This window comes from Salmo trutta, chromosome 20 (assembly GCF_901001165.1).
Source record: "Salmo trutta chromosome 20, fSalTru1.1, whole genome shotgun sequence".
NCBI classification, from domain to species: Eukaryota; Metazoa; Chordata; class Actinopteri; order Salmoniformes; family Salmonidae; genus Salmo; species Salmo trutta.
In genome coordinates, this window is record NC_042976.1 from 8,255,897 (window position 1) to 8,275,223 (window position 19,327).

The 19,327-nt window shown below is 42.4% G+C and overlaps 1 protein-coding gene across 1 annotated transcript in view; it reads right to left on the bottom strand.

Annotated features, from left to right (window-relative positions):
* LOC115155507 (heparan-sulfate 6-O-sulfotransferase 3-B) overlaps positions 1-19,327 on the bottom strand; it is a 127,770-nt gene that overhangs the window by 80,530 nt on the left and 27,913 nt on the right. The gene's annotated exons all lie outside the window — the stretch shown is intronic.

Below are 19,327 nucleotides of genomic sequence, written 5' to 3' on the forward strand. Positions count from 1 at the left end.
CATTAGCTTCATCTAATATCGATAATAACATTCTAAATATCCCCTTACCTTTGATTATCTCCATCAGAAGGCGCTGCCAGGGATCCCAGGTCCAGAACAAATGTGGTTTCTTTTGACAAAGTTCATAATTTATGTCCAAATAGTTAGCGTTCAGTAGGCTCCCACAAAATGAGGTGGGCAGTGTAAAGTCACGCCGAAAAGCTAAAAAAAAACCTAGTAAATAATCTATTTACGTTTGTTCAAACATGTCAAACGTTGTTTAGCATTAATCTTTTGGTCCATTTTTAACGTGAAACATCAGTAAACATCAGTAATATTTTCACACAACCTATCAAGTGTCTAGAATAAACGATTATGACAAAGACACTCTTCTCAGATTTATGCGCAGGCGCAAAAAATGAAGTGATGACGTGTCAACTTACAAGCATTCTAATTCGGTCTGTATTCATCACAGATGCTTCAAACAACTTTATAAAGATCGTTGACATCTAGTGGAAGCCTTAGGAGTTGCGAACTGAATCCTTTCTCACTATGGTATCTATAAAACAATGACACTAAATAGTACAGTTACAAAATTCACATTTTTTTATCTATTTTTCACAGGTTTTTGCCTGCAATATGAGTTTTGTTATACTTACAGACACCATTCAAACTGTTTTAGAAAATTCAGAGTGTTTTCTATCCAAACCTGAACAATAATATGCATATTCTAGCTTCTGAGTTGGTGTAGGAGGCAGTTAAAAATGGGCACATATTTTTTTCCAAAATTCTCAATACTGCCCCCTAGCCCAAACAGGTTTTAATGTTGACTAGCAACAACAGCGGGAACCTAAAAGACACCCACCACGACGAGCACCCACTAAATTGACCCAAGAAGAGGGAAAAAAACAGAAAGACAGAAAGCAAACCAAAAAGTGGAGCAAAACTATAACAGAGCAGATAATAATATAATATAATTATACAAAAATAAATATCCTTTTATCAAATAGGACGAGCCAACTAAAGGTGTCAACCAGCCACATCTCTCAAAATCACTGGAGCACTGGGCCAGCCACTCTTTAATACAGTATCACCTGGGCCAGCACAGGTGTAACACATACTGACTAACCAGGTGACACCAATTGGTTTAATGGCTGTGATAGGAGAAAATTGAGGATGGATCAACAACATTATAGTTACACCACAATACTAACCTAAATGACAGAGTGAAAAGAAGTAAGTCTGTACAGAATAAAAATATTCCAAAACATGCATCCTCAAATCAAATCAAAGTTTATTTGTCATGTGCGCCGAATACAACAGTTGTAGACCTTAGAGTGAAATGCTTCCTTACAGGCTCTAACCAATAATGTGAAGAGAAAAAAAAAGTGTGTGTGTGTGTGTGTGTAGGTAAGTAAAGAAATAAAACAACAGTAAAAATACATTTGAAAATAAGAGTGGCAAGGCTATATACAGACACCGGTTAGTCAGGCTTATTGAGGTAGTATGTACATGTAGGTATGGTTAAAGTGACTATGCATATATGATGAACAGAGAGTAGCAGTAGTGTAAAAAGCATTGCGTAAAAAGCGTAAAATGAGGGGTTGGCGGGTGGTGGGACACAATGCTGTTTGCAACAAGACAACAAGGCACTGATGTAATACAACACAATTACTGAGTACCACGCTCTATATTTTCAAGCACAGTGGTGGCTGCAGCATGTTATGAGTATGATTAAGGACTGCAGGGTTTTTCAGGATAAAAAAGAAAAGGGATGGCGCTAAGCACAGGCAAAATCCTAGAGGGAAACCTGGTTCAGTCGGCTTTCCACCAGACACTGGGATATTAATTCATCTTTCAGCACGACAATAACCTAAAACACAAGGCCAAATATACACTGGAGTTGCTTACAGTGAATGTTCCTGAGTGGCAAAGTTACAGTTTTGACTTAAATCTACTTGAAAATCTATGGCAAGACCTGAAAATGGTTGTCTAGCAATGATCAACAACCAATTTGACAGAGTTGAAGAACTTAGAAAATAATAAGTGGCCAAATATTGTACAATCCAGGTGTGTAAAGCTCTTAGAGACTTACGCAGAAAGAAACACAGCTCTTAGAGTCTTACCCAGAAAGACTCACTGCTATTAGAAACTTACCAAGAAACACTCACAGCTTTTAGAGACTTACCCAGAAACACTCACTGCTCGTAGACACTTACCCAGAAAGACTCACAGCTCTTAGAGACTTACCCAGAAAGACTCACTGCTCTTAGAGACTTACCCAGAAAGACTCACTGCTCTTAGAGACTTACCCAGAAAGACTCACTGCTCTTAGAGACTTACCCAGAAAGACTCACTGCTCTTAGAGACTTACCCAGAAAGACTAACAGCTGTAATCACTGCCAACGGTGAGTCTAACATGTATTGACTCAGGGGGTTGAATACTTATCTAATCAAGATACTGTATATTAGTGTTTTATTATCTTCACTTTAACATTATAGGGTATTTTGTGTAGATCGTTGAGAAAAAAAGACAATTGAATCCATTTTAGTCCCACTTTGTAAAACAACAACATTTAGAAAAAGTCAAGGGGTGTGAATAATTTTTGAAGGCACTGTACTGTATATATCAGAGATTGTCAAAATACGATGTCCTAGATTCAACCATCCCAGGAAACACTTTTTGAATGATACTCCAGCACACAAGGGACACCTCGAGGTGGTGTGGGAGAGATGACATCAATATGCTAAGATGGCCACAGCAGCCGCTATTGAAAACCAAACCTGATGTGGCGTAACCATGAAAGCCCAAGGCTGTGTTTCTGTGTATCCAGAGCAATCATTTAAAACCTCTAATGAAGTAAGTCGGAGTAAACTGATACAGATGGTCAGACTATTGGTCCCCATTCATTGTCCAAACACCTTTCTCGTAGGTGTTAACTATTCCAATCAAAGTGTATCTACTCTTGTCATGCCCCAGGCAGTGTCTTTACTCTAGCCATGCCCCAGGCAAAGTGTCTCTACTCTAGTCATGCCCCAGGCAGTGTCTTTACTCTAGCCATGCCCCAGGCAAAGTGTCTCTACTCTAGTCATGCCACAGGCAAAGTGTCTCTACTCTAGTCAGGCCACAGGCAAAATCTGCCATACGGAAGCAGGGCCAAATTGGGTTTCACTATCAAAGTATTTCCATTTAGAGAGAAAATGAAGTTAACAAAAAAGTTTGTGTTATTTTGAGTTCAATATAAAACCATGGTTTCCCAATTAGATGACCCTGCTGGTTGTGGATTTAAAGGCAATATTATTGCCTGACATTTTAAACTCACCTGATGTTTCAAAGCCTATTGATCTAGTCTTCCTGGGACTCTACAGTACCTGCTCTCCAATTACTGACATAGGCTTATACCCCAGACACAGTCTAACAGTCTAACACACTGGATTGGCCCGCAAGTCTTCCCAAAAACCTTTGTGAGGTAAACTAGCAGGCAGGACATGAGATGAGGGATGCCAGGTTTTCCCAAAGGGACAAAACGAAGTGCATTCCCTAACCTGGAAGGAGGCAAACTCGGCAGACTAGTCTGTCTGTCTGCTCTTCTCTCTGAAGGCTGACTGAGGACCTTGCTCACCCAACAAAAAACACTGTCAGGGATAGTTCAGACAGCCATGAAATTGATTTAGTATGGACAAACAAGCGGATCTGTTTCTTCTCTACTGTTAATTAAAAATTTCCGAGGAATAAGGGGAAGATGAGAGTGATATCATTAAGTTCCAACGGTAAATTACATTCACTGCCAACCTGTTCTCCCATTAACCCTGAAACCTGTTCAGTAGCTAATTAAGGCAATTACTTTTGTGCATGACACGCCACTTAATCATGAATGACTAGCCTATTTAAAGTGGTGGCTTCATTACCATTGGCAGCCTTCACTGAGGGAGCTCCCCCTCCATCTTCACACTGCGGAAATATACTGTGGGAAAAACTTGATTCTGACTGTCTGTACCTCCTCCTTTATCTCAATGGTTACACAGCTTTTACCGATGGAATGTTGAAGCTTTTAGCGATGGAATGTTGAAGATTTTACAGAGGGAATGTTGAAGCTATAAACGAGGGAATGTTGAAGCTATAACCGAGGGAATGTTGAAGATTTTACCGAGGGAATGTTGAAGTTTTTACAGAGGGAATGTTGAAGCTATAAACGAGGGAATGTTGAAGCTATAACCGAGGGAATGTTGAAGCTTTTACAGAGGGAATGTTGAAGCTTTTACCGAGGGAATGTTGAAGCTTTTACCGATGGAATGTTGAAGCTTTTACCGAGGGAATGTTGAAGCTATAACCGAGGGAATGTTGAAGCTTTTACCGAGGGAATTATGAAGCTATAACCGAGGGAATGTTGAAGCTTTTACCGATGGAATGTTGCAGGTTTTACCGAGGGAATGTTGAAGCTTTTACCGAGGGAATGTTGAAGCTTTTACCGAGGGAATGTTGAAGCTATAACCGAGGGAATGTTGAAGATGCCAGAGAAGCAGTAGAAACAGAACATGTATAGTTAAGCCACACATGTAGCCTAATGTCTGCATTGAATGAGCTACTGTATGCCCTTCAAAAAACACAATAATTAACAGTTATTTACATTTTCAACCGAAAGAATGGAAGGCCTCAAAACCCAGTAAAACACATATGCTAGTGTAACACTGTTATTGCCATGCATTATATTCTGACTGTAGCGCTGACCATTGTGACAGACACCCCTCTCTATCTCTACTCTCCTCTCTATCTCTACTCTACTCTTCTCTCTATCCCTACTCCCCTCTCTATCTCTCCTCTCCTCTCTACTCTCCTCTCTCTCTACTCTCCTCTCTATCTCTACTCTTCTCTCTATCTCTACTCTCCTCTCTATCCCTACTCCCCTCTCTATCTCTAATCCCCTCTCTATCTCTACTCTATCCCTAATCCCCTCTCTATCTCTACTCTCCTCTCTATCTCTACTCCCCTCTCTATCCCTACTCCCCTCTCTATCTCTACTCTATCTCTACTCTCCTCTCCTCTCTACTCTCCTCTCTCTCTACTCTCCTCTCTATCTCTATCTACTCTTCTCTCTATCTCTACTCTCCTCTCTATCCCTACTCCCCTCTCTATCTCTACTCCCCTCTCTATCCCTACTCTCCTCTCTATCTCTACTCCCCTCTCTATCCCAAATCCCCTCTCTATCTCTACTCTATCCCTAATCCCCTCTCTATCTCTACTCTCCTCTCTATCTCTACTCCCCTCTCTATCCCTACTCCCCTCTCTATCTCTACTCTATCCCTAATCCCCTCTCTATCTCTACTCTCCTCTCCTCTCTACTCTCCTCTCTATCTCTACTCCCCTCTCTATCCCTACTCCCCTCTCTATCTCTCCTCTCCTCTCTATCTCTACTCCCCTCTCTATCCCTACTCCCCTCTCTATCTCTACTCTATCCCTAATCCCCTCTCTATCTCTATTCTCCTCTCTATCTCTACTCCCATCTCTATCTCTACTCTCCTCTCTATCCCCACTCTCCTCTCTATCCCTACCTCCCTCTCTCTCTACCCTCTCTATCTCTACCCCCTCTCTATCCTGACTCTCCTCTCTATCTCTACTTCCTCTATATCTCTACCCCACCTCTATATCTCTACCCCCTCTCTATCTCTACTTCATCTATATCTCTACCCCAACTCTTTCACTACCCCCCTCTATCTCTACCCCCCGCTATATCTCTACCCCACCTCTATCTCTACCCCACCTCTTTCACTACCCCACCTCTATATCTCTACCCCCTCTATCTCTACCCACTCTATATCTCTACCCCACCTCTATCTCTACCCCACCACTTTCACTACTCCACCTCTTTCACTACCCCGCCACTATATCTCAACCCCCTCTATCTTTACCCGCCCTCTATCTCCACACACCTTTCTGTGGACACCTCTTACTTTGTCTCGCTGTAGACATCTCTCTCCCTAGTCAAACCTCTCGCTCTTTAATTCCGAACATCACTCAATTCAATTCAATTCAAGGGGCTTTTTGGCATGGGAAACATGTGTTAACATTGCCAAAGCAAGTGAGGTAGATAATATACAAAAGTGAAATGAACTATAAAAATTAACAGTAAACATTACACATACAGAAGTTTCAAAAGAATAAAGACATTACAAATGTCATATTATGTATATATACAGTGTTGTAACAATGTACAAATGGTTAAAGTACACAAGGGAAAATAAATAAGCATAAATATGGATTGTATTTACAATGATGTTTGTTCTTCACTGATTGCCTTTTTCTTGTGGCAACCGGTCACAAATATTGCTGCTGTGATGGCACACTGTGGAATTTCACCCAGTAGATATGGGAGTTTATCAAAATTGGGTTTGTTTTGGAATTCTTTGTGGATCTGTGTAATCTGAGGGAAATATGTGTCTCTAATATGGTCATACATTGGGCAGGAGGTTAGGAAGTGCACCTCATTCCACTTCATTTTGTGGGGAGTGTGCACATAGCCTGTCTTCTCTTGAGAGCCATGTCTGCCTACAGCGGCCTTTCTCAATAGCAAGGCTATGCTCACTGAGCCTGTACATAGTCAAAGCTTTCCTTAAGTTTGGGTCAGTCACAGTGGTCAGGTATTCTGCCACTGTGTACTCTCTGTTTAGGGCCAAATAGCATTCTAGTTTGCTCTGTTTTTTTGTTAATTCTTTCCAATATGTCAAGTAATTATCTTTTTGTTTTCTCATGATTTGGTTGGGTCTATATGTGTTGCTGTCCTGGGGCTCTGTGGGGTCTGTTTGTGAACAGAGCCCCAGGACCAGCTTGCTTAGGGGACTCTTCTCCAGGTTCATCTCTCTGTAGGTGATGGCTTTGTTATGGAAGGTTTGGGAATCGCTTCCTTTTAGGTGGTTGTAGAATTTAACGGCTCTTTTCTGGATTTTGATAATTAGTGGGTATCGGCCTAATTCTGCTCTGCATGCATTATTTGGTGTTCTACGTTGTACGCAAAGGATATTTTTGCAGAATGCTGCATGCAGAGTCTCAATTTGGTGTTTGTCCCATTTTGTGAAATCTTGGTTGGTGAGCAGACCCCAGACCTCACAACCATAAAGGGCAATGGGTTCTATGACTGATTCAAGTATTTTCAGCCAGATCCTAATTGGTATGTTGAATTTTATGTTCCTTTTGATGGCATAGAATGCCCTTCTTGCCTTGTCTCTCAGATCGTTTACAGGTTTGTGGAAGTTACCTGTGGCGCTGATGTTTAGGCCAAGGTATGTATAGTTTTTTGTGTGCTCTAGGGCAACGGTGTCTAGATGGAATTTGTATTTGAGGTCCTGGCGACTGGACCTTTTTTGGAACACCATTTTTTTGGTCTTACTGAGATTTACTGTCAGGGCCCAGGTCTGGCAGAATCTGTGCAGAATATCTAGGTGCTGCTGTAGGCCCTCCTTGGTTGGTGACAGAAGCACCAGATCATCAGCAAACAGTAGACATTTGACTTCAGATTCTAGTAGGGTGAGGCCGGGTGCTGCAGACTTTTCTAGTGCCCGCGCCAATTCGTTGATATATATGTTGAAGAGGGTGGGGCTTAAGCTGCATCCCTGTCTCACCCCACGGCCCTGTGGAAAGAAATGTGTGTGTTTTTTGCCTATTTTAACCACACACTTGTTGTTTGTGTACATGGATTTTATCGTATGTTTTACCACCTAACCCCTTTCCCTCAATTTGTATAGCAGACCCTCTTGCCAAATTGAGTCGAAGGCTTTTTTGAAATCAACAAAGCATGAGAAGACTTTGCCTTTGTTTTGGTTTGTTTGTTTGTCAGTTAGGGTGTGTAGGGTGAATACATGGTCTGTTGTACAGTAATTTGGTAGAAAGCCAATTTGACATTTGCTCAGCACATTGTTTTCAATGAGTCTGCTGTTAATGATAATGCAGATGATTTTCCCAAGGTTGCTGTTGACGCATATCCCACGGTAGTTATTAGGGTCAAATTTGTCTCCATTTTTGTGGATTGGGGTGATCAGTCCTTGGTTCCAAATATTGGGGAAGATGGCAGAGCTAAGGATGATGTTAAAGAGTTTTAGTATAGCCAATTGGAATTTGTTGTCTGTATATTTGCTCATTTCATTGAGGATACCATCAACACCACATGCCTTTTTGGGTTGGAGGGTTTTTATTTTGTCCTGTAGCTCATTCAAGGTAATTGGAGAATCCAGTGGGTTCTGGTAGTCTTTAATAGTTGATTTTAAGATTTGTATTTGATCATGTATATGTTTTTGCTCTTAGTTCTTTGTTATAGAGCCTAAAAGAGTGGAGAAGTGGTTTACCCATACATCTCCATTTTGGATAGATAATTCTTCGTGTTGTTGTTTGTTTAGTGTTTTCCAATTTTCCCAGAAGTGGTTAGATTCTATGGATTCTTCAATTACATTGAGCTGATTTCTGACGTTCTGTTCCTTCTTTTTCCGTAGTGTATTTCTGTATTGTTTTAGTGATTCACCATAGTGAAGGCGTAGACTCAGGTTTTCCGGGTCTCTATGTTTTTGTTTGGACAGGTTTCTCAATTTCTTTCTTAGATTTTTGCATTGTTCATCAAACCATTTGTCATTGTTGTTCATTTTCTTCGGTTTTCTATTTGAGATTTTTAGATTTGATAGGGACGCTGAGAGGTCAAATATACTGTTAAGATTTTCTACTGCAAAGGTTACACCACTATTACAGTGGAACGTTTTACCCAGGAAATTGTCTAAAAGGGATTGAATTTGTTGTTGCCTAATTGTTTTTTGGTAGGTTTCCAAACTGCATTCCTTCCATCTATAGCATTTCTTAACGTTACTCAGTTCCTTTGGCTTTGATGCCTCATGATTGAGTATTACTCTGTTCAAGTAGACTGTGATTTTGCTGTGGTCTGATAGGGGTGTCAGTGGGCTGACTGACTCACTCTCTCACTCTCTCTCTCTCGCGCTCTGAACTCCCGCTGTTTTCATCTTCCTCGCTCTATCTCTTTGTGAGGGTGTTCTCAGTGGTCTGACACCTCTCGTCAGCAGTTCTCGTCCTGCTTGAGGGACTATCTGTGACAGACAGTGGTGCTGAGGGAGGTCGTTGTAGTGAGCTGTCCTGAGTGGGACTATTGATTTTCCTGTTTGTTTCCTCCGACTTCGACAGGACAAGGCTGGGGTAGCTCCTTCACCCTCTCCTCGGTCCTCTCACTCTCCTCGGTCTACTCTCTCTCTCCTCGGTCCTCTCTCTCTCTCCTCAAACCCTCTCTCTTCGCACCCTCTCTCTCTCCTCGGTCCTCTCTCTCCCCTTGAACCTCTATCTCTCCTCGGTCCTCTCTCTCTCTCCTCGGTCCTCTCTCTCTCTCCTCGGTCCTCTCTCTCTCTCTCCTCGGTCCTCTCTCTCTCTCTCCTCGGTCCTCTCTCTCTCTCTCCTCGGGTCCTCTCTCTCTCCTCGGTCCTCTCTCTCCCCTCAGACCTCTATCTCTCGGTCCTCTATCTCTCCTCGACCCTCTATCTCTCCTCGGTCCTCTCTCTCTCCTCGGTCCTCTCTCCTCTGTCCTCTCTTCTGTCCTCTATCCTCGGTCCTCTCTCTATCCTCGGTCCTCTCTCTCCTTGGTCCTCCCTCTCTCTCCTCGGTCCTCTCTCTCTCCTCGGGCCTCTCTCTCCTCTGTCCTCTCTCTCTCCTCGGTCCTCTCTCTCCTCAGTCCTCTCTCTCCTCGGCCCTCTCTCTCTCCTCGGTCCTCTCTCTCTTCTCGGTCCTCTTACTCTCCTCGTTCCTCTCTCTCCTCGGTCCTCTCCCTCCTCGGTCCTCTGTCTCTCCTCGGTCCTCTGTCTCTCCTCGGTCCTCTCTCTCCTATATAATGACCAGACAGAGATTTGTAGAATGTATGTGGAGGAGTCCTCTGTTGCTGTTGAGCTGTGCACTCAAGATGGGCGGAGGAATGCTAGTCTCCTCCTCACACAGTTAAATGTCACTGTCTTCTCCTCCACCGCACATCAATGCCGGACACCTCTCACACTCATATCCTTTCCATTTGTTCCCATGCATACACATTTCAGGAGGACCTGCCACTCTCTGAGTCAGAGGGGAATGTCACAGCACCTCAATCCCGACTGAACAGGAAGCCTCCGAATATGGAGTGACGTTAAACTCCAGAAATATATATTTGCCTCCCCCATTTCCAGGCAAACACCCATTCAGAGACGTCAGGGAACTACATCAAACTGTTAGGATGGGTTTGACTTTGATCTACTTTCATCAGATGGCGGACAGGTTTATTGCCGTGATTGCAAGTGTGTCAGTTTAATTAAAATATGCGGTAGTTACCCTTCCCTCGATGTTGTGCGTCTTCCTAACATGAAAAACACAGCACATTTATCAAAGCCCCGTATAAACAAGCACATGTGTATGTTACCTTATCAAGCATCAGTGCTTAGGACCTAAGGGAGCGTGTAGTGCAACACCTTTAAACAATTATAAAACATATACAGGGGGACTAGAGAGGGAGAGAGACCAGACACACTGTCTAAACTCTGACATTGTGCGTTTCAATGTAAATGTCAGAGCGCTTTATACTGGGTCAAGAATCCCAATGGACTCAACCTGTTTTGCACTGACAGCCCAGGGCAGATGGGCTTCATACACGTCCATATGTTGGCGATAGGCTTGATGTCTCTTTAAATATTCTTCACATTCTTAGGATCTTGGCATGGAGCTGCGATACAGTAAGTCTCAACCATACAGTTACTCAACCATACAGTTACTCAACTATACAGTTACTCAACCATACAGTTACTCAACCATACAGTTACTCAACCATACAGTATGTCTCAACTATACAGTTACTCAACCATACAGTTACTCAACTATACAGTTACTCAACCATACAGTTACTCAACCATACAGTTACTCAACCATACAGTTAGTCAACCATACAGTTACTCAACCATACAGTTACTCAACCATACAGTTACTCAACTATACAGTTACTCAACCATACAGTTAGTCAACCATACAGTTAGTCAACCATACAGTTACTCAACCATACAGTTACTCAACCATACAGTTACTCAACCATACAGTTAGTCAACCATACAGTTACTCAACCATACAGTTACTCAACCATACAGTTACTCAACCATACAGTTACTCAACCATACAGTTAGTCAACCATACAGTTACTCAACCATACAGTAAGGCTCAACCATACAGTTACTCAACCATATAGTATGGCTCAACCATACAGTTACTCAACCATACAGTTACTCAACCATACAGTTACTCAACCATACAGTTAGTCAACCATACAGTTACTCAACCATACAGTTACTCAACCATACAGTTACTCAACTATACAGTTACTCAACCATACAGTTAGTCAACCATACAGTTACTCAACCATACAGTAAGGCTCAACCATACAGTTACTCAACCATACAGTTACTCAACCATACAGTTACTCAACTATACAGTTACTCAACCATACAGTTACTCAACTATACAGTTACTCAACCATACAGTTACTCAACCATATAGTATGGCTCAACCATACAGTTACTCAACCATACAGTTACTCAACTATACAGTTACTCAACCATACAGTATGTCTCAACTATACAGTTACTCAACCATACAGTTACTCAACCATACAGTTACTCAACCATACAGTTACTCAACCATACAGTTAGTCAACCATACAGTTACTCAACCATATAGTATGGCTCAACCATACAGTTAGTCAACCATACAGTTACTCAACCATATAGTATGGCTCAACCATACAGTTAGTCAACCATACAGTTACTCAACCATATAGTATGGCTCAACCATATAGTTACTCAACTATACAGTAAGTCGCAACTATACAGTTACTCAACCATATACGGTGAGGGAAAAAAGTATTTGATCCGCTGCTGATTTTGTACGTTTGCCCACTGAAAAAGAAATTATCAGTCTATAATTTTAATGGTAGGTTTATTTGAACAGTGAGAGACAGAATAACAACAAAAAAATCCAGAAAAAAACGCACGTAAAAAATGTTATAAATTGATTTGCATTTTAATGAGGGAAATAAGTATTTGACCCCCTCTCAATCAGAAACATTTCTGGCTCCCAGGTGTCTTTTATACAGGTAACGAGCTGAGATTAGGAGCACACTCTTAAAGGGAGTGTTCCTAATCTCAGCTTGTTACCTGTTTAAAAGACACCTGTCCACAGAAGCAATCAATCAATCAGATTCCAAACTCTCCACCATGGCCAAGACCAAAGAGCTCTCCAAGGATGTCAGGGACAAGATTGTAGACCAACACAAGGCTGGAATGGGCTACAAGACCATCGCCAAGCAGCTTGGTGAGAAGGTGACAACAGTTGGTGCGATTATTCGCAAATGGAAGAAACACAAAAGAACTGTCAATCTCCCTTGGCCTGGGGCTCCATGCAAGATCTCACCTCGTGGAGTTGCAATGATCATGAGAACGGTGAGGAATCAGCACAGAACTACACGGGAGGATATTGTCAATGATCTCAAAGCAGCTGGGACCAGAGTCACCAAGAAAACAATTGGTAACACACTACGCGAAGGACTGAAATCCTGCAGCGCCCGCAAGGTCCCCCTGCTCAAGAAAGCACATATACATGCCCGTCTGAAGTTTGCCAATGAACATCTGAATGATTCAGAGGACAATTCAGATGAGACCAAAACGGAGCTCTTTGGCATCAACTCAACTCGCCATGTTTGGAGGAGGAGGAATGCTGCCTATGACCACAAGAACACCATCCCCATCGTCAAACATGGAGGTGGAAACATTATGCTTTGGGGGTGTTTTTCTGCTAAGGGGACTGGACAACTTCACCGCATCAAAGGGACGATGAACTGGGCCATGTACTGTCAAATCTTGGGTGAGAACCGCCTTCCCTCAGCCAGGGCATTGAAAATGGGTCGTGGATGGGTATTCCAGCATGATAATGACCCAAAACACACGGCCAAGGCAACAAAGGAGTGGCTCAAGAAGAAGCACATAAAGGTCCTGGAGTGGACTAGCCACTCCAGGACCTTAATTCCATAGAAAATCTGTGGAGGGAGCTAAAGGTTCGAGTTGCCAAACGTCAGCCTCGAAACCTTAATGACTTGGAGAAGATCTGCAAAGAGGAGTGGGACAAAATCCCCCCTGAGATGTGTGCAAACCTGGTGGCCAACTACAAGAAACGTCTGACCTCTGTGATTGCCAACAAGGGTTTTGCCACCAAGTACTAAGTCATGTTTTGCAGAGGGGTCAAATACTTATTTCCCTCATTAAAATGCAAATCATTTTATAACATTTTTGACATACGTTTTTCTAATTTTTTTTGTTGTTATTCTGTCTCTCACTGTTCAAATAAACCTACCATTAAAATTATAGACTGATAATTTCTTTGTCAGTGGGGAAACATACAAAATCAGCAGGGGATCAAATACTTTTTTCCCTCACTGTAGTATGGCTCAACCATACAGTTACTCAACCATACAGTAAGTCTCAACCATACAGTTATTTAAAATATACATTATCTTTTTAAAGCTATCACCGTCTTAGCATTTGTGAAAAAAATTGACAACAATTAACAACATACATACAACCACATGTGTTATATGCTTATGAAAAGAATAACCTTGATAATGAGACGTACAACATTACCCTCTCCTAATGCATCAACCAATTAGACACAATGAACCACTCTATGATTCTGGGAAATTTAGGGGCAGCAGGTAGGCTTGCGGTGTTGGGGCCAGTAACCGAAAGGTTGCTGGTTCGAATTCCTGCGTGAAAACTCTGCTGATGTGCCCTTGAGCAAGACACTTAACCTTGATCGCTCTGGATAAGAGCGTCCAGTAAAATACAAATGTGAAGCCAACCATTTAGGACCTTATTTCCAACACACGTTTACTCTTCTTAAGGTACAGTACATAAATGTATGACGCAGAAGAGAACATAAGGCCCCTTCTACTCATCCAAGAGGAAACTGTATGGCCCACCTCCCAAACCAATGTGACATTTGATCAATACCACTAAAGATGAAGTGCTGGCATTTTTCAAAACCCACACAAGCCCACACTAAAGTAAACAAGAGCATTAAGATGAGTATATCTCCCAATTAAAAGCTTAACACCTCTCACATGACTGGCTGAGCTGTATTAAGTGGCTTTTAGCTCAGCTTCCTCGGCAGGACAATGGGAAGGCCCCACTGAGCTCCAGGCCCATTATTTCAGGGAGTGAAAGCATCCCCCCCCCACTGGCAGAACCATTACCACAGCCCATGTTTGGGACTGAGGGGCGTGGAACACTGAGGGGGCTCTCCTGCTCCACTAAAACAATGTCATGTAGCACTATGAGGCCCTTATACCCCCTGGCAATCGGTTTCATGCCAGCTAAAATGACACTTTGGTAATTAGCTCATACCTGTCACCACACAACTCATTAAAAGTTGGTGTAGAGTGAAACTTTAGACGAGACAGAGGAAAAAACAGGAAAAACGTTTAAGAATTGAACATAGTTTAAAGGGAATGTACAGATAAAGTTGCATCTCAATGTAAATGATTCTTTGAAAGAACACCAACAAATACAGAAAAAAAACACTTTCAAGTTGCAGAAAGCATGTTGCAAACACAAAACCACCTAAATATACAGTACAGGTCAAAACTTTGGACACACCTACTCAGTCCAGGGATTTGGAATCACGCAGTAATAAAAAGTGTTAAACAAAAATAAATATATTTTATATTTGAGATTCGTCATAGTAGCCACCCTTTGCCTTGATGACAGCTTTGCACACTCTTGGAAATCTCTCAACCAGCTTCATGAGGTAGTCACCTGGAATGCATTTCAAATTAACAGGTGTGCTTTTTAAAAAGTTAATTTGTGGAATTTCTTTCTTCCTTAATGCGTTTGAGCCAATCAGTTGTGTTGTGACAATGTGGGGGGAGGGGAGCATACAGAAGATAGCTGTCACGGATCCCTCTGGAACTTTAATTGCGCACACCTGGACCCTATTCCCACTGACTGTATGTGTATATATGTGCCCTTTGTTCACCATGGTGGGGTCGATTATTGTTAGAATGTCCGTTGGTGTGTGTGAGTACCTGTGCTGTGTGTTTTGGTCTTTCGTGCCCTTGTGGATTGCGCAGATGATTACGGGTCTCGTTCCGTGTGATAATCATTGTGCGTGTGTGTTATTTATTCAAGGAACTCATCGCTCTTTTGTTTGGGTTTCAACCCTGTGTTTTTGTTACGTGTTTGTTGGTCTTCGTCCCCTTGCCTTTACATGGCACACAGTAATTTGGGCTGAATAAAAAACCCTATTATGCATTCCTGCGCCTGTCTCCCGAATCATTGTTACCGACGTGACAATAGCCCTATTTGGTAAAATACCAAGACCATATTATGGCAAGAACAGCTCTAATATGCAAAGAGAAACGACAGTCCATCATTACTTTAAGATATTAAGGTCAGTCAATTTGTTTCTTCAAGTGCAGTCACAATAACCATCAAGCGCTATGATCAAACTGGCTCCCATGAAGACCGCCACAGGAAAGGAAGACTCAGAGTCACCTCTGCTGCAGATGATAAGTTCATTGGAGTTACCAGACTCAGAAATTGCAGCCCAAATAAATGCTTCACAGAGTTCAAGTAACAGACACATCTCAACATCAACTGTTCAGAGGAGACTGCGTGAATCAGGCCGTCATGGTCGAGTTACTGCAAAGAAACCACTACTAAAGGACAACAATAAGAAGAAGAGAAGTACTTGGGCCAAAAAACACGAGCAATGGACATTAAACCGGTCTGAAATCTGTCCTTTGGTCTGATGAGTCCAGATTTTAGATTTTTTGTTCCAACCGCCATGTCTTTGTGAGAAGCAGAGTAGGTGAACGGATGATCTGTTCACACCGTGAAGCATGGAGGAGGTGGTGTGGGGGTGCTTTGCTGGAGACACTGTCGGGATTTATTTAAAATTCAAGGCACACTTAACCAGCATGGCTACCACAGAATTCTGCAGTGATATGCCATCCCATCTGGTTTGTACTTAGTGGGACTATCATTTGTTTTTCAACAGGACAAAGACTCAACACAGCTCCAGGCTGTGTAAGGGCCATTTGACCAAGAACAAGAGTGATGGAGTGCTGCATCAGATGACCTGGCCTCCACTATCACCTCACCTCAACCCAATTGAGATGGTTTGGGATGAGTTGGACTGCAGAGTGAAGGAAAAGCAGCCAACAAGTGCTCAGCATATGTAGGAACTCCTTCAAGACTGTTGGAAAATCATTCCAGGTGAAGCTGGTTGAGAGAATGCCAAGAGTGTGCAAAGCAGTCATCAAGGCAAAGGGTGACTACTTTGAGGAATCTGAAATATAAAGTAGATTTTGATTTGTTGAACGCTTTTTTGGTTACTACATTATTCTATATGTGTTATTTTGTAGTTTTGATGTCTTCACTATTATTCTACAATGTAGAAAATAGTAAAAACAAAGAAAAACCCTTGAATGAGTAGGTGTGTCCAAACTTTTGACTGGCACTGTATATAATACTATTTAATACATAGAGCACTGTGGTTCAGAACTGTCAGATCAAAAGTTAAACTCCAAATATCATATTCAAGACTGAAGAACTGAATGAACTGATTTCCAGGGGCTCTCTTCTACTCTGGGGAGCACTCACTCATATCCAGTAAATAGATGTGCCTTCCTTTTTATGTCCCTGAATGGATTGTGTGTGAGCTGTGAGATTGGGTCCAACATTTCCTTTAGACTGAAGCCTATGGTCTGGTGTGATAAATGTTTTCTGTGTGGTAATGTCGCATGATTAACGAACACAGCCCAAAACCTCTCCCTCTTTTCCCTCCTTCCCTGTCCACTGCACCTAAATCAATCACCTACATTGTAGCTTTGTAGAAGACTTAGAGCGTTCAGCTCCATCTCCGACTTTCAGCTTTAGGATATTGGTGTTGCTTAAAGATTGTCCCTCAGGTATAACAAATATCCCACTTACTGCTGTGGCTTTTTTTTAACACAATCCTAACTACACCTATAGCTGAGCACACACATGCACGTAAACACAGACCTACTAACTGATGCGAGAACAGACTGAACGCAGTATATTATCTTCACAGAGGGACAAAGTCAATTAATCATAACAGCTAGTGTAGTACACTGCCATTACTATGCCATTACACAGCACTTAGTGTTATAATAGCACGTTCATGTAACGTGTTAGTTAGACCAACAGTGGCACTGAAAGTGAAATCCTCTTTGGCCATTAGAATGATCCTGTGGTGTCCAGAAACAGATGTGAATCTGGCACAGCCTGCCTGGGACAGTCATATCCTATTTACATATCAAACTGGCACAGCCTGGTTGGCACAGCCATATCCGGTTTCCACATCAACTGGACAGCGCTTGCTAATTTGACTTGAGGCTGTGCTTGTACTTGCAGGAGAAAACAAACGAGAATTGCCACAGAAATGTAATCAGTGAGGCTCAAAGAGGAAGCGCAGAGCACACAATGCAATCATGTTTTGACCCTGACAGCATGGTGAAGTGTGTACGTATCGTGTCCTCTGTTTTACTCTGGCTGTGTACACATGGCTTTTGCTATTATAAGGATTTTCTGATTAGGAATGTCATTCGCAGACTTCAGTCAAGGTCTTCCCTACAGAGTATTGCTGGACTGGAACACAAGAAATGACAGTTCTGGAGATGTGTTCTGCTCAGTGTTGTTCTCACAGACTGGATGATTCCTTAAAACTAAGAGGGACGCGTGAGTTAACTGGCAAGCTGAGATACACTCGGAATAGCTAACAAGTTAACAAACAAATCGCTTGTCATAAACAGACAAAAAAAAATGTAAAAGGAAATCAATCAGTTCAAACTGCAGTCTATTCCAAAATAACATCATGAAAACTGACCTTAGACTGAAGAGAAAAGGGCTACAGTGGGCAGGGGTCAGAATACACTTCGCTGGTCATTTTACAGGTTTGATGTTCTGGATGATACTTAACAGCACCTTCTTCCTTGCTGCAGCAGAATTTTATTTTTTACATCACATTTCCATGAAACCAAATTATTGGAGGGCAGATTATGGCTTTGGCATAATTTCAATGCAGTCGATAGCGGGTCCAGGTGAGGCCCATTAGTCATGTTAGCACCCTGCATTGTGCTCCTGGGGCTGGGGCCCAGCCCTCCATACTCTTCCTCCACACAGGTCCAGACCCATGGATGAGAAATTAAGCAATGCCCTCAATGGGTGCACAATTACTGTAGAATGTGTCGGCCAGAGGTAAAGGGGGTCTCAGGACTCTTGGCCGCTGTGGAATCGGTGGCAAAGTGACAAGGACTACGTGGCACTGCTCCGATGCCATGCACTCACTGGCTGTTTAGAACTGAATCTTCATAATGTGCCATAGGATATTTAACTTGTTGGCATGACAACAGAGTGAGCCGTTCTGTCTTGACAGAAGGGATGAGATCGCCTGTTGGAGATCATTCAGACTGAGAAGAAGTGGGACCACTCAAACCCAGATATGTAATGACGTTCATCTGTTCCTGATTACGATTCAAAAGCATGCTTGGCATTACAAGCACTTTCAATGCATGAAGCAATAGGGCCAGTTCCTTTACCGCCCTCGCAAAGCAAGCAAACAAAATCCTCCCTGAATTTCCAGACCCTGCACAGGGAACTGGGCTTGAATATTGAATAACACACAAGTCACTCGGCGGAAAAGTATATGATTCACTGCAGAACCCAGATTGATGACAGCAGACCCACTGGACACAGATTACCATTCAACTTCTATTCCACCTTGGTTCAATGTAAATTTCTTTGAAATGACATGGAAACAACTTTGATTCAACCAGGTGTTGCCAGTGAATAGTGATCCCAGGATTTGTAGCTGTAGCTAGTAGTCCTGGTGCTAGAGCCTCAGGAGGACTGGCTTACATTGAGGGACATTTGATTAATTTCCTTTAATAACGTTTATGTTCTGTGTCCCAGCCAACACTGGGGTACAATGCTATTTGTTCCACACCACCACTCTGTGATACCACAAGAAGTTACTCTATTCTCTAGTGCCATTCCTGTTGTTTGGATGGATTTCCAGTACATAATTATTATACAGTGGACTGGGAGTCGATTTATACTGCAATATAGGGCCATTATACTGCAATATAGGGCCATTATTGTCACGTGTGCTCCCTCTCTCTCGATTTATACTGCAATATAGGGCCATTATTGTCACATGTGCTCCCTCTCCGGCCTCTAGGTCACCAGGTTGCTCGTTATGGCGCACACCTGTCACCATCGTTACGCGCAC